Raw genomic sequence first — 15,799 nt, forward strand, 5'->3', positions numbered from 1 at the left:
CAAACCTATAAGGAGTGCAAATAGTTTAAATTCTTTCCTTCCCATTGCATTTCTTCGTCCAATGCCTATTCACCCAACATGGCACGATTCCCCCTGAATTGGATCTCTAATATTTGCAAATACTGCTGCCTCATTGCTCATCTCCACTGCCATTAATAAATATATTAAACATCGGATTGAATATGAAACCTTGGGGCATTTTCGTGATCAATACATTATACTTGTCACAAATGATTAGCTTGTGAAAGTTTGATGCTTTTGGATCATTAATCCTTTTCAATGTTTGCCTTGTTACTGTATTTTATTGACAACAGACAAACGACATTTCTGGTGCTATACATATATTTTATTAAACACAGGGACAAAACTGGAGAACAAAAAATACTTGCTAATCTTTTTTTTTGTTAAATCTTTTTTTACTTGGAGCATTGTTGTTAGTTTCATCGCAACAAAATAAATAGTTTTTTACGTGCTCAAGTGAGAGTGAAAATTTCACTCAAACATGACAAACTTTCAAAATGAAATCACATTTTAATATTGCATATCAGCACTGCTGCTCCCCTTTCTCTATAAAATGCTACTGGTGGTATGAGATAACTGAGGCTCCAGTGCAAGCTCAGAGCTTAGTTTTTTTCCTTTACTCTGTTGGGAAGGCTAAGCCCAAATACAAGCCCAGAGGACCCTGATCATTGCTGTTGGAATCTAATGAGGTCTAGCTAGGTTGTGGGTTGGTTGAATTAACAAACAGCCCCACAACCTAACAATGCCACCTGTTTTTAAGATGAATTTTGCTGAATCCTGAATTCCCCTGAAATTGCCACCTGCATGCACCCCTCGTTCCAAACAGATGGAAGCCGAGGGCTCTGGCTCTCTAAATGCACTAAGGCAAAGACACTGTTTGCATATAAACTCTCTTAATATCTTACAATCACTAGAAAGGATTTTTTGCTTTCACTTTAAAATTAAACTCTGACCTTAGAAGGCAGAAGGAATGACAGGTGAGGCCTAATGTGAAATGAAGAAAATCCTGTATTTATTTTCTGAACACAAGGACAATCCTCCTCCCCGATGCTATCCCTGCATATCCCATGCATTCCTCAGCACGGACCTGACGGTCTTCCCATTGCCTTGCCTTACTCCAGTAAAGTCACCTAGCTTATGCTGTTAGACTATTGCTTGCACACACAAAAGTGCTTATTATTCTAAACTCACTGCTATTTCCAAGTGTAAATTCCCAACAGCCGCAGCTGGAAAGAGAGCGGGTGGGCAAAAAGAGATGTGAGGTGCTTGTAGCGCATAGGACAGAGGTGCCATTAAGGAGAAATGCTGTGTGAGGGAACCTCGTCTAGCTCTTCTCCTAAGGCACTGAAAGTAAGTAAACCTTTATTCTATGCAGCAGATTGTTTTTCCTGGATTATCTTTTCTACAGTCAAGAGAAGAGGTGACCAGACAGGAGGAAATGTTTCTAATTCTCTTGATGGACCTCACAATCTCTTTCACAAAGAATGTAAAGGCTTAAAACCCCTGATCTCTGGAGTGTGGAGTGCACCTAACAGTCACCTCCTAGTCTTTTGCCTTACTAACAAGGCTGCTTCTGATTCTAAAGCCTGGTTGACACTGAAGGGCTCCACTGACCAGGCACTACAGAGTCAGTGACACTACACTACGGGCTTGTCAAGACAGGTGTGTCCCAGCTAAGGTTTCATGTGCTTTTCTGCCCTTTTGTTTTGTACTGAAATACGAAATGCACATAAATAGAAACTGGTGTTAGCAGTCTCCTTGCTACCCGCTGTATCTTTGCAAATCAACTTAAAGAAGGCGGCATTTAGAAATGTAGTCACTTCACTGAACTGTTTCTTAATGACCCTTTCAAAGACAGCAGTGTCTGAACTCTTGGTACATAATTGGTAAAAGGCTCATAATAGTTGTTTTCCTCTGGGAGAACTAGAGGAGATGGTTATATGTCTTTATTTTTCTGTCACTCACATTTCATGCTGAGAACTGAACTTAAAAATGCTACGTAGATAGTTGCTATCCTTTAGACATTATCAAGTATCACTTTCTAACTCATTTGAATTAGGCTTTGATATTCATCCACCTTTCCTTCTTATCAATTACATACCTTTAAAAGTTTTGTTTCTAGTTACACCTTTCTGGAGTTTGTCTTTTACCTTTTGGGGTAAAGATGGTGCTGCAAATAGAATTTTTACCTGATGGCTGCTCATTACATTTCCCTTTATAAGGCCAGTGAGTATTCAACACCTGCTTCGTTTCCTGCTCATTAATAAGATAATGATGTGTTCTGTGGTGGGTCTCCCGCCCCTGAACAAACACTTTTTTGAACTGGATCATCAACTGCAGTGAGCTCATTTCTAAATGAAAATTACTTTCCAGGTGTTGAAATTCATTATCTCACTGCAGTGGAAACAAACATAGAGTTAGTCGAATTGTATTTAAATCTAAAACCCAATAAACTCTGGTGTAATTAGACAATTCTATCCCTACCACTGGGAGTCGTAGGGATTTAAGTGTAACCGAGACAGAATCAGGGCAAGAAATTAATAAATATATTACAAATGAAAGTAAAATAAAAGAAATATTGAAAGATGTCTAACCTAAGATAAGGGAAGACAATAAAGATTTTAGTGGTGCCAGAAGGATACTACTTCTCAAGGACGTCTGATTTGAAATCTTTTGTGCCAAAGAACAGTACATGGAGGACTATGTCTAGAACAGGGAAGGTCATTCTGATCTTGTAGAACAAAACAAAATCAAAGTGTTTAGTCTCAACTATTCTGTGTACTTCACAGTAAATTAACCTATCTTTATCGCTGCTTCTCCAATTGTGAAATTTGGATGATTAGCTATTGTAAAAGGACTTCACAATACGCAGATGAAAAATGATGGGTTTTTTTAAATAGATACAGAGATTATGATTTAGAGATTATGAACTGTCCAGATTTTGCTTTCTTATGCTTAGCCAACTACACCAGTGAGTCCACAAATTTATGGGTTAAAAATGTTAATATGTGTTTCAAAAAAAAAGGCTAGAAAATGGTCCTAGTTCAGCTGTCCCCAGTTTCTGTCAAAGTCTATGTAATTTGAAGACATGGCACCTTTCAGAAACTCTTTGTATTAAGTAGGATCAGTTCCAAAGAGCTGAAATAATAAAAATACAAGAATTACCTACATCCTGGGGGTGCTTATAAGCAGTAACATTAATGCCAGTACCCCCTTAGGAAGGTGAAAATGGAATTGCAACTGGTGTGATGAGAGTTCTGTGTTGCTAATAAATTCATGTGAAGGTCCACTCGTGTGTGAGTATCTGATGCAATTTAGATGTCTATTTTTATTTATTAGTGGCTTCAGATACAATTAATCTTTCTCAAAAGCACAGGAACATTTTAACAAGAGTTGGTAAGAAGAGAACAAAGAGGGGTGAATATTGAAGAAAGCAGATGGAAAGTTGTCTCTTGGTAACACTTTTTAGTAAGTAATTTTTTTTTTTTTTTTTTTTTTTTTGTACTACATACATGACATTCAATTTCTGATGTCCCGTGTGAGCTGCAGGGCTATACTGCTACGGCAGTGTTGGATCAGGTGGCACTGGGATCCTGCATCATTGCTTGGTGCTCTGCATTCACATTTTAATAATACTAGAGTGACTGGGCCATTTTAATGTCAGAGATGGCACGAAGCTGTGCTTCAATTCCTTCTCCTCTCTCTTTTCTCCTTTTCTCTCACTCTCATTTTGAGTCTCCGTGGTAAACTGAATCTGCAGAAGAGGGGACGAGTCAATTCAATGTGTCTGATGAGTGCAGACAGCTCAGCAGTAACACTGGGACATCTTTACATTCTGCAATTGCCAAGTGTCAGGATATGGATCAGAAAAACACTTTTTCTTGACTCGCTCTGATGTTCTCCTTCAAAATATGACATGTGAAACTGCAGCTTCTGCTTCTTAAGTTCTCCAAGGCAAGAGGAAATATGTAAAAATAGAGAGTAGGTACCTGTGATTTCTTCACTGCTGCACATTTAGGCCCACACAGATGAGTTTACAGTGACATCTGTGGAACTTTGTTTCTGGAGTGGTTTAAATAAACACAGCTCTAGGCAATCAATACAACTATCAGTATTTTATCAGCTGAGAATCCGTTTTGTAAACCAAGTGATATAAAACTCAGGAATATAGAGCAACTGTAAACATGTGTTGAATTATACAAATATTTGCATTTGTGCAAATATGTGCACTAAAAGTAGTCATCCTTACAGTTTTACATATGCATTTTGCAGACTTTTTTTTTTTTTTTTTTTTTTTTAATTAAGAAAGACTTAGTGCTTTCTGAGTCTGTCCAGGGCGCACTGTCTCAGGGTCTTTCATTAAGTCCTGCTGCACTACTTTGAAGCATGGACAAAAATGCCAAAAAGTCATCAAGCATAATGATTTTCCGTCCGAATGGACAAAGTGTGATTACAAGCAGAGCACCTGCAGTAAATGCATTGCATCTTGTATATCAAGTAAAGCACTTCTTGTCTATACCACATTTTTCAAGGAAAAGCCATATTTAAAATTCAGCAACAGCCTCCCTGAAATCTGTACTAACAGAATTGTTGAGCTATGTTTAACAGCTGAGCTGGGCTTGTAAACTCCAGCTCTGCCTAAGCGGGCACTGTAGGAACCCAAGCCTGGGTGCTGCAGGACAGACCAGACAGTAACGCACACAGCGCCTGCTGGCAGTGCAACGCGTCTGGCATGGCCATCTGAGGAGGGTGATGATGATGGTAGAACACTGGCCCAAGTTGCCCAGAGAGGTGGTGGATGCCCCATCCCTGGAAACATTCCAGGCCAGGTTGGACGGGGCTCTGAGCAACCTGATCTGGTTGGAGATGTCCTTGCTCCTTGCAGGGGGGTTGGACTGGATGGCCTTTGAAGGTCCCTTCCAACCCAAACCATTCTGTGATTCTATAGGGTTGTCGTTGTGTGACTGATGCTGACTCCGACTCGTGTTGTTATGTCATCGGAGTACAAGGAGCTATTACTGCTTCACGGTCACTGGTAAAGCCTACCCTTCACTCCTGTTGTGAAATTTTAAGACAGGAAAGAAATAAGTTAAGAGAACAGTTGACAGCTGTTATTTTAATGTCTTCACTATGACTCTTATCTACCACCATGACATTCTCATGGTGTATTCATCATTTACAGATTTGTAACACTTTGAAGAAAGGTCTTTGCCTTATGAGAGCATGTGCAGACACACAAGGGCTCTCTAGCTGTAGCAGAGAAGCCTGCTGGGAGCCACACGTATTCCATATCTTCTGCTTTCATTGGGGAAAAAGTGTCTCATCCTTACCAGTAGCAGTAAGCTATTATGGCTGTGTTACAGCAGTTGGTGAGATAAGATAATTATGAATGCATTAACAAAGCGCATACAAAATTCGTTGTAGCTCACAGAAGGAAAGAGAATTCAGGAAACTATTCAGAATATTAATTTGCAGCCAATCCTGTCACGATTGCAGAAAGAGAGAAAATGCTAATGAAGTGTGAATATGTCAAAAAGATGTAAAAAGAAGAAGTGGTCAATTCACTCAAACAGAGTACATATCCAAATAATAAATAGTGTAGGCTGATATATTCAAATGTTACACAGCTGTGAAGCAGTTTTGTTTCTGAGTGCATATGTGGACATATAAAATTCAATAGTAAGAAGAAATCTGGAAGCAAGTTCTTCTGAAATCGTTCACCCTCTCAAAATCTCCAGAACATATTATATAAAGCTCTCACTTTCTTAAACAAGGGTGATTTAAAAAATCAGTACAGAAGTCTTTCTACGAGATCGCACTGTATGCACACAGTATTCTTGCTTGTGGATGTAATATTCCCACACGCTGCAAAGCCACACAATGAATGGGCCTCTGAACTTGCACTGAATTTTGGCACATTAACACCAGTCACACCAGATGTACTCCAGCGTATTGTAGAATGCAGCACTTCAAATAAGAAATTTGTGCAGTATGAGGAGGGTTTGAAGCTGCAAGAAGTAATTTTACCAGTGTGCCCAGCTAAGTTTTTTCTGCTTATCAATGTCGGATATCAGGCTATGTCTGTAATGCAGTTATCAGGCATGACTGCACATTTAGACAGTTAAAAATATGAATAAATAAATAGCTTACAAAAAATTATTTTTGACATTATCTACTTTTCATCCCATGGTGAAATACTGTAGACTTAACTGTTCTCTTGTTTGAGGTTTTCTCACTTCACGCTGCTTTAATGTTCTCAGATGCTGCTCTTGTGTGACTTTTACTGTGCAATATCTATTCCTACCACACATTCCTCTATATTTCTAAAAGTTAAGAGCAACTTATTGTCAAACATCAAGCTGATATTCAGCATATTCAAATAGCTTATTGGTAGTATGCAATTTGGGCAATTTCCCATTTAGCTGAAAGTCCATCTCTGTATAAACTTGACATCCCTAAAACCGGGGACAATTGTAACGCAAAAGAAAGGAGTGAACTGAATGTATCAGCTCAGCTTCTGGGTAATACTTCTTTTGCTTCTTTTTTTTTCCTGACAAACTAGTTAAATATCTTTAAATGAATTCTTTTTTACATGTGTTTGAGAAATTTAACTTGAACTACATTAGCATGGACGATTTGAATATGTAACACAGATGAGTAAAAATTCATACTGTATAATTACAATAAAGCATGGAAGTTTGTGGAAAAGAAGGGACACTGAAGAACAGTGTTCAAATATACTGTAATTAGTGATTTTGGTGATAACTAACATTGTCTGAAACATTTAATATAAAGACTAAGAAAACTGGGGATGGGTGATTTTTGTTTTATTTAACATACATAGTCTAAGACCTGTGGCACATTCTCTTGCTCACGCTTTGGTCAGTTCATCTTTTTGTGTCTTACCACTTGACAGTGTTCTCTGTTCATATAATACTTCTCCTAATGCTACTTCACCGGACAGAATCAGAATATGGGAACAACTATACAGAATAACTGTTAGAGTGCGGAACGTCCTGTGGGAAGTGAGGGAATGATACTTGTGAAAATATTGCTTCATTGTGATGAAGAAGAAAGCAAACCATCGTGGATGGCATACCAACTTACTACAGCGCCCTAAAAAAATTCTATTCATTAGAGAATGGTTAATATGCAGCACACTTTTCAGAAACATACTTTCTGATGTGCACTTCAGAACTGATAGCCGCACAGCAGTCACGTTCACATGTGACTCACATGTATGCTCATACAGATATGCAGGGTTCGTCTCCAAGTTACAGCACGAAGCAGTTCCCTTATCTTGACTTGTGGATTGCGTATGCATAATGCAACGCATTCTTGAAAATATGTCTAACAATGCTACGTGCCTCATGCCTTAGGACAGAGAAAAAGAAGAACCTACTGCTATAATGTTTTGAAAATAAATCAAATTATTTTTAAGGAAGATTGAGGACAAATTATTTTCTCCAGGTTTTTGCCATAAATCATTCTGTTGAAACTACTTTGCTCACATGCCTTGAATTTAGCTTAGTGATACTGGCACGATTTCTATTGTCTTTCTAGTCAGCTGCTCTGTGGCACTTTCTGAATTTTGTTCAGATGAGCCATTTTCAAGTATTGTTTTGAGAGAGATCATAATCTAACAGAAGGGGAAATAAAGGCAGCTGGCTCTACTCTTCTTCAAGTAACCATGGCCAAGAAAGTAATTAAAGCAAATTAAAAACTAAACACGGTTTTCTCACGTCTTTACTAAATGCCACAGTTATTAATGTCTGAAAATGGACAAACACAATCTCAGTCAAGCAGTCGTTATGAAGAGGAATGGACAAGTTATAATTTGAATGCTAATCAAATTCTTATTTATCAGTCTCAGCTGTGCTGGTTTGGTAGGCATACGCCAACAAATTTAACAAACATTTCTTTTTCAAAAGAGCAAGGTCACTGTTTGTGTGTCTTCTCCGAAGGTTATTTTTAATACATGCTACTAATGAAAGACAAAATAAAATACAATAAAATGAAAAGTTTGGGCTTGCTGAAGGCACATTTTATGACACAATATTGACAGAATTCTTGTGTTACATCTGAACAGAAAAGATTTGATGGTAAAACTAGTCTGTGATGGAGAGGGTTGCAGTTGTTTGATATCTGCCTTAGGTACCTGATGACAGGAAAAGAATGATCACAAGGATGAGTAAGACAAAATTTTAGGAATTCCTTCAAGATGTGTAAAAGTGCTTTAAAATCAGAATGTTTCCTTGATTTATTTTGTGGAGTGGCACTACAAATACCATCTGAAAATCTGAAACTGCCGGTCAGTTATTTGATATTATGTCTAGTACTCTGTCTTGAGAGCCCCATGATTGTCTTGTTTTCCAGTGAAGTTCTTATAACGGAAAAAAAAAGAGGGGGGAAGGGGGCAGCGGGGTGGTGAGGGTAGCTATAGGGCCGTCTTTGTGATGTGATAGTGCTGCCTCTTTCCTAGTCCTGCTGCCCCAGTAAGAGTGGGTTGCTTAAGCCTGTATGGATCTAAAGCCTTAATGATGGCTTAACAAAGCAGAGCACATGGGCGGCTGATGTAATTTGGCAGTTGTGACATGAATCAGAACTGTTTTCCCCATCTCTGCTGCTGTTGTGTTGCAGCTAGATTGGGGTAGTCCAAGTTTGGGGCTAGAGCTTCCTCCAGTATATAATTACATGGTGTTCAGCACAGCTGTACCTTCTCACGTTTTGATTACTTGAAGATAATCCCATTTCTGATGGGTCTACTCATCTGTGTATAAGCAGTATTAATAACTATATGGCAGTGTTTCTCTTCCTGGGCTAGCTTCAGGGATTTTATGGGTCACAAATACTATGTATTTAGGAGAAAAGAAAGCATTGATTTTGTGCCGTAGTTGATGTTTGCCTTACTTTTGGAGCTTTAGCCTAACCCAAATAGGATGAGTAAAGGAATTCAGAGCCTTTGGTACTAGTAGGAATTAATGTTTTAAAGTTTACAGGTTCAGTTTCTTATGCAGTATCCCCATTGACTTACACGGTAGAAATCAGAATGATTTACAATCACTGTTGGACTTGAGAATGATTCCCAGAAGTCAAAGCCCAGTAGTACTTTAATAAGCCACTGTAATAAGATATTTTATTATTATGGTTTTAAATGTCCTGCAGTGTACGGTAATTCAGATATAAAATAATTAAAGGCAATTAAAGACCATTATTGTAAGGATTACTTTGTGCTAATGACAGACTGTTTGACTGGAGGAAGAATGCCTTCTAAAGTAATTCAGGGAACAAGGTACGTAGTCAAGGTGGGAAAAGGAGCACATCTCTGAGATTTGAGTGGGAAGAAGCCAAAAAAGGATGAGGGTTTTTTCCTTCATCACACTCTCCTTTTCTCTAAGTATGTCCTCAAATTATGATATATCTTATAATAAATTAAGCATTTGATTAAATAAAAATGTTAATAACATACAATTTTCTTCATGAAAATGTTTTCCTCAACACATCATAAGAAGAAAAGAGACAATGTTCTGCTGATTTTCAATAGCATTGTTTTATTAAATGTATTAAAATCATTAATGCTAATTTTACAACTCTGTCAGTAAAACTGTTTAATAAAACAGGTCTTGTATTTACTTGTAAATATAATTCATAATTGTCAAGTGTCAGTCAGGAAAGAAGGCACTCAGTTTAGGTTTTTTGAAAAGTTTAGTACATACCACAGACATTCAAAGTCTTGAACACTTGGGATTACCATAGCCACTCCTAATTTTGTGTTGTTATGTTGGAAAAAAAATACGTTATACTGGTGATGTGACATCTGTGCTTGTCTAGAAGAAACAAAATATTTTAAAATTCTGACCTGTACTACTATTTTCTCTAAGTTTAGAGTAGGACACAATAGCTGGCTGAACATGAGAGGCATGTTATAAATTCAGTAAACTGTTAATTCAATTTATATATAGCTGAATAAGGCTTGCCTACTGAGTTACAGCAGTACTACATGTCTAATAGTAGTACAGTGTGTCTAATAGAATTGCATAACTGCTGATTCTTCCCCAAGAGCCCCCCCAAAAAAAGGTACCATTTTGTTCCCAGTATGTGAAAGCTTCCCTTCAGTCCACTTCAAATTATTATTGTACTTACTGCTGGCCACTGAACTGCTAGTAACTCCTTCTTGACTCTTTCTTATGTTGCAGAGAAGCATGTATTGAAGAAAGGTGAAGAAATATAAAATGTGTAAAAAATTTTTTACATACAACTGTGTATCTAAGATATTCCTTGTCAGGCTTTGTCCTACTGAGATCCGTAGCTCTGTCTCTCACAGCAGATTACTCTGCAAGAATCCACTCATAAAGTTCTCCAAATAAGAGATTTTATCTTTTATAGACAAACGTGAAAATAAGAGGCCTTGCAAATATCCAGCAGGAGAGTTGTACAAACTTTAGTGCATCCAACTGCTTTAATATATCACCATTGGCAAGAATTCTGTTTTATCAATCTGAACACAAATAACATTGCCAGAACCTCACCATAGAGTCATACTGGAGGAAAATAAGACTTTTAACACATAAACTTTGGAAATTAAGAAAAAAAAAAAAAAGTTAGTCTCTGAAGAATGCAAATGTTAACACAGTTTTATGTGAGACATAAAGACAAGCATATCGTTTAAATATTACTCTTTATGTGAAAATAAGCAGTTTTGCATGTGAATTCTTTCTAGTAGCCTTAAAATAAAGTGATTGCTTCTCCTCCGAGAAGTTTTTGAAACAAACATGATAATAGCTAATCCCTGCAAACAGGCAGTAATTGCAAATTTTAGCAGTACTTCTGAAAAGGAGCAGTGTACAAATTCTCTCTGGAATCTTTTTGCGATCTCAAAAGTAAGAGCTGTAATTTCCAACACTTTGTGTAGTATGAACGTCTGACTCCTATGGAATAAAATCCTTTCTGTATCTGTATTTGCTAAGCTACAAGACCATAACAGAGAGTGGCAGGTTCATAAACTTCCACAAACTCTTATTTCGAGTTTAGAGATATGAAAGAAAGGGTACCAAAGTTTAAAACATCAGTAAGAAAACTGTGTGCATAAAAAAATTTAAAGCAATTGAGAATATTTCCAAGAATTCTTAGTGATGCTCCATTTATCTAGTTTTGGGCACTACTGCAGAAGGGATATCTACTACAAAGTCCTGTACATCCTTCTATCTGTTCAGGATTTAGTGTTATCTCCTGGGAGGAAGCAACACAGCCACTGCTTAAGGATCTAAACATAATAAAATTTACACTCAGTTAAAAAGAATCAGTTTTTCTAGTTTTATACATGAAAGAAAGTGAAGCATTATCTTATTGAGGTAAAAGGCAATACATGTAAACCAGTTAAATTGCTACTGTGTCAACTACAAAAGCTTTGTCCTTAGATCATGATACCGGTTCTCCAATTCCTACAGTAATTCTTCAGGCAATCACTGTTCTCAGAAAATCCTTCGCTTATTCTGTAGAGAGTCATGAGTCTGAAAGCTGATTTTTTTTCCCTTTAGCACAAGAAATGGCGATGGGAAGCAAACGCTTGATTTATTGTCATTCCCAGCAAGATAATGTTTGCTTATCAGTATAAACACAGTTAAGAAGAGGTTGCATTAGATGAAGGAATCTCTTTAGATATATTAAATTTTATATCTTCAATTAGATTCTTACTTCCATACTTTTGCTTATATGTAAAAGATGTTTTTTTCTTTATTGATTCAATAATGAAGGGAAAATACCATTTAAAATAAGAGATTTTTTAATTATAAGCCAAATATCATACTGCTGTATTTGTTTGGTTAATATGATACCTATTTGTATTAACATTTTTTGTGTGCTAGGTTGCTTTACAGTGTTAGAAGCAAGGCTAAATAAGCTTTGAAAAACCTATTCTTAAATTGATAACCGCAGGGTCTCTAGTGAAACTCTCCAAGTTCTTCTGGCTTACACTTGATTTGCTTTAATAAGGGTTGTGGGGAAAGAAAAACTATTGAAACTCCATTTTAAAATGCCTGGCAACAGACAGGTGGAAAAGACTTAGAATTACTATTTTTCATTACTGAGGGCCCCCGAGGACTGCACTGGAAAGAATCCTGTCTGCCCCAGATAAGAGTCTCCCAGCAGTTTAATGTGCCAATCAGTTGCGCTCAGCAGCCCGGAATCATCGTATTGCAGCTATTGAATAGTTCCAGACCATATGCTCGGAAGGATGGGAAATGTGATATGTGTCACACTTCCAAAGAATGATGATGAAGGGCATTAATATGCTGATGAAGAAGGAAACGAAAAAAAAGAGAGAGAGAGAATTCTTGAGGAAGCAAACCCACCTGTGTTACTGAGCCTGACAGATACGCTGTACGAGCTCTTCCATTTCATGTATAATTATGAGTAACCATGAGGCCTACATCACACCGAATTACATAGTCCTTTCCTCTCTTCTCCTCTGCTAATACATTCTCTCTTTTGATTTTTAAGAGAGAAAAGAGTTAAATTAGGGTCCAAATATCTACAAAAGAAGCAATGAACATTTTATCCATCTGGTTCACTGGAAACTTTTTGGGTGCATTTGGTGTCTAATTACTTTGAAATAACAACTGAATGTTGGACCAAGTATGGCTCCATTCATATTAAATAATACTAAGAGCTTGAAGGAGGAATGCTAATGAAGGTTCTGAGAAAATGGGAAAGAGGAAGAAAATGCGTTTTCACATATATTTTATTATTTCTAAACCACGTGCAGTGATGGCATCATGTAATACACAGAATGGTATTGGGTGGGTAAATGAAAAGCGTGTCACAAGGAGTTAATCTTCTAGCCAGCTTTTTTCAGGTGTCTCACCCAAGGATCTTTAATGCACAAAACTGTGGAGCAAATTAAGACTTAGTACAAGAAGCTGAAATTTCAGTGAATTCTGTATTTATCATGGACAATCTTCACGTCCCTCCAATTGTTTATAAATTCTACTAAGCTGTATATTGGAGGAGCAGAAAATTTCAGAGCCATTGTTTAAAACAACCAAACAAAACACCTAGAATTGGCTGCGCAAATGAGCTCCTTTAATGTATTGAAAGGAATGTGCCCTTTGAGGACACAGGGAATTCTGACGAGCCCCCACAAAAATTTTTAGTTTAACACCAATGTTTTAAAGTATATGTATGTATTTAATGATCTCCTCTGATATCTTTATGACAATAGTTTTCCATAACATAGACATAAATGCACTACATTTGCCAGGATTGTGAGGTACAACAGATCGTACAGTGTGCTTTTCTAGAGAGTGCTGAAATCAAATTCACAGATTCAAACAGCTTTTTAGAACTGGGTTGTCTGCAGTCTGAATAGAGATCTTAGTTTGGGAGGATGCTCTCTTTTTCCTTTGTGCTTGTAACAAAAGTCGCTGATTAACAATGCACTCAATTGTTATGAGACAAATTACAGGATTTTTCACATTTATTCTTATTAATGTCATCCCTTTGGCTTTCTGATTACTCATGAATTTTCCTTAGTGCTTTTCTGTATTCCAAAATAAAATTCCATTTTATGTATTTTGTTTCAATTCATATGAGGTTAAGTATCAGCCTAGTGAAAATTAGTATTGGCTCTAGTCGTATAGAGAAGAGCACAGATGATTATTTATAAAAATAAAATCTTAACATGAGGCAGATTCTTTTAAAATAGCACCTCTGTCTGAGTTACAATCATTCTGATTTGATTATGATTCAGAATGAGATGCCTCAAGGCTTCTTTTGGATCAAAAACTTGCATGAAAAGCCTGCAAAAGAATAAGCAGGCTTATTCTTATTGTGGTTTGGTTTTTTCCCTCTTCTGAGCTGTGCTTGTACCATTTAAGAGAGAGAGTCATGTATGTGCATTTTGTTCCTTAAGATTTACAATATTTTTCTTAGACCTAAGTTAACTTTACTGATCAGCTAGCGGTTGATCACTAAAAATAAAACTAGTGCTTTTATTTTTATGGATTATTACCGGAGGAATTGTTCTGTATTACACTGATAGATGAAAGGCACTGTAACTTTCTGCAGTATGTACTACATGTCCAGGAGTGTACATTGCTTGCCATCAGCATCACTGAGGAAATATTCTCCCACTTCATGTTTTTCTCTTGGCCTCTAGCATTATTTTATGATAATACTTATTAATTTGTATGGGGTGAAAGTGTCTATGAGTGACTGATACAGAAATCAAGCAACAGAACCTTCTGCTTTCGGTGGTTTAGAAAAACAGATGGAAAAGTAGGTTTTTCTGTCTTTATTTTATTCAGCAATGTTTGCTTTCCCACTCAATTCCTTGTTTTCAGTTTTTTGCAGACTTCAGAAATGAAATTAACTCTTGCATTCTCTCTGCTACACGAGAGACACATCAAACCAGTGAACAATACAACTTATTAATTATTGAATGGTTTGTTGTCTTCTGTAGATCCAGATGAGGGAGGAATCACCTGCCTTTGTTGACTTGTACTTTTCAACATCTCTTTATGTCATCAAGTGTTTCTCAGACATATGAAAACCTAGTTTGCAAAAGTCAGATGTTTCACCACCAAGTATACTTTGTTTTTCCTACCACAGCTGGTACAACCGCTACATATCACTGACTTAAATCTGAATTTCCAGAGTGCAATTCTCAATCTCTTCAGCATGCTTGTGAACCTTCCCTACTGTGTCATTTTGAGGTTGCAGTGTGCTGCTTTGTGCTTACTTCCACAGAATGAGGTTAGTTTGGTTTTGACAGACAGAGCAGCGTGATTGTGTCAAAATGCCTGGACTTCAGTCTGTGTGGCTGAACACGCAGACCATGCAACTGGTAGTAAATGTTCTTACCTTCCTTGACACTTGTTCCTTGCAACCAAACAAAATATTTTGTTTAGCCACAGCAAATACAAGTGCTATACTTGCTGTAATTAGTTCTTTAAGACTAAAGTGTACAAAGCTGGCTAATAAAAAGTGGAAACTGTGCAGGTAGCTTGGGTGCTGACAGCTTTTTGTGGAACAATGATTAAAGACATTAAATTCCAGATCTGATCAGTATAAAAAGTAGTCTGGCTGTTGCTGGACCTGGCAAACATTTTCATCAGATTTGGCTTCAATCTGTAGCGAGACATGTTTACAGAAACAATTTCTAAATGCTTTTCTTATCAAAAAGAAATTATTATTCTTTTTTTGATGAAAAATTGCCTCTCTCTTAAACTGCATTATTTAAAATGGAAAGAGAAAGCTGTTTTCTTTCAGCTCCTTTGAAAGTTCCCTAAGAACTTTTTTAAAAATAAAATGTATTCTCTTTGATTCCAACGGGCCTGCTTTCCACCCTTAACAAAACATCATTCTAATACTACAGCTTTTATTTCTATTTCCATTATCACCTTAACTCTAATCCTACCAGAGCTTCCTATGTGACTGATTCCTTCATTAGGAACGTGACTTTCTCTTAAACAAAAAAAATCCCTGAACCATAATTGTTAAATTTGCTGCACGTTTGTTAAAAAGCCAGCTGCAGCACATAGCCCCAGATAAAAGCTACCGCGCAGGAATTCGGGTATCGGAGCCACACGCAGCCACGTGTGTGGGGGTCCTCAGGGCTGCATCCGTGCTTCCCTATTCATCTGAGCCAGAGCAATCACTGCGTTCTGGAGCGGAGAGTGGCAGCAGGACCTCCATCCCCTCCGTGTTCACCCTTTGCACTGCACATCTGCACAGAAACGGCAGACGGGAGGCTGCAGATGTAAAGCAGGAAAACAGCAAT

The sequence above is a fragment of the Chlamydotis macqueenii genome, chromosome 11 (genome assembly GCF_036417535.1).
Source record: "Chlamydotis macqueenii isolate bChlMac1 chromosome 11, bChlMac1.mat, whole genome shotgun sequence".
Taxonomy (NCBI): domain Eukaryota; kingdom Metazoa; phylum Chordata; class Aves; order Otidiformes; family Otididae; genus Chlamydotis; species Chlamydotis macqueenii.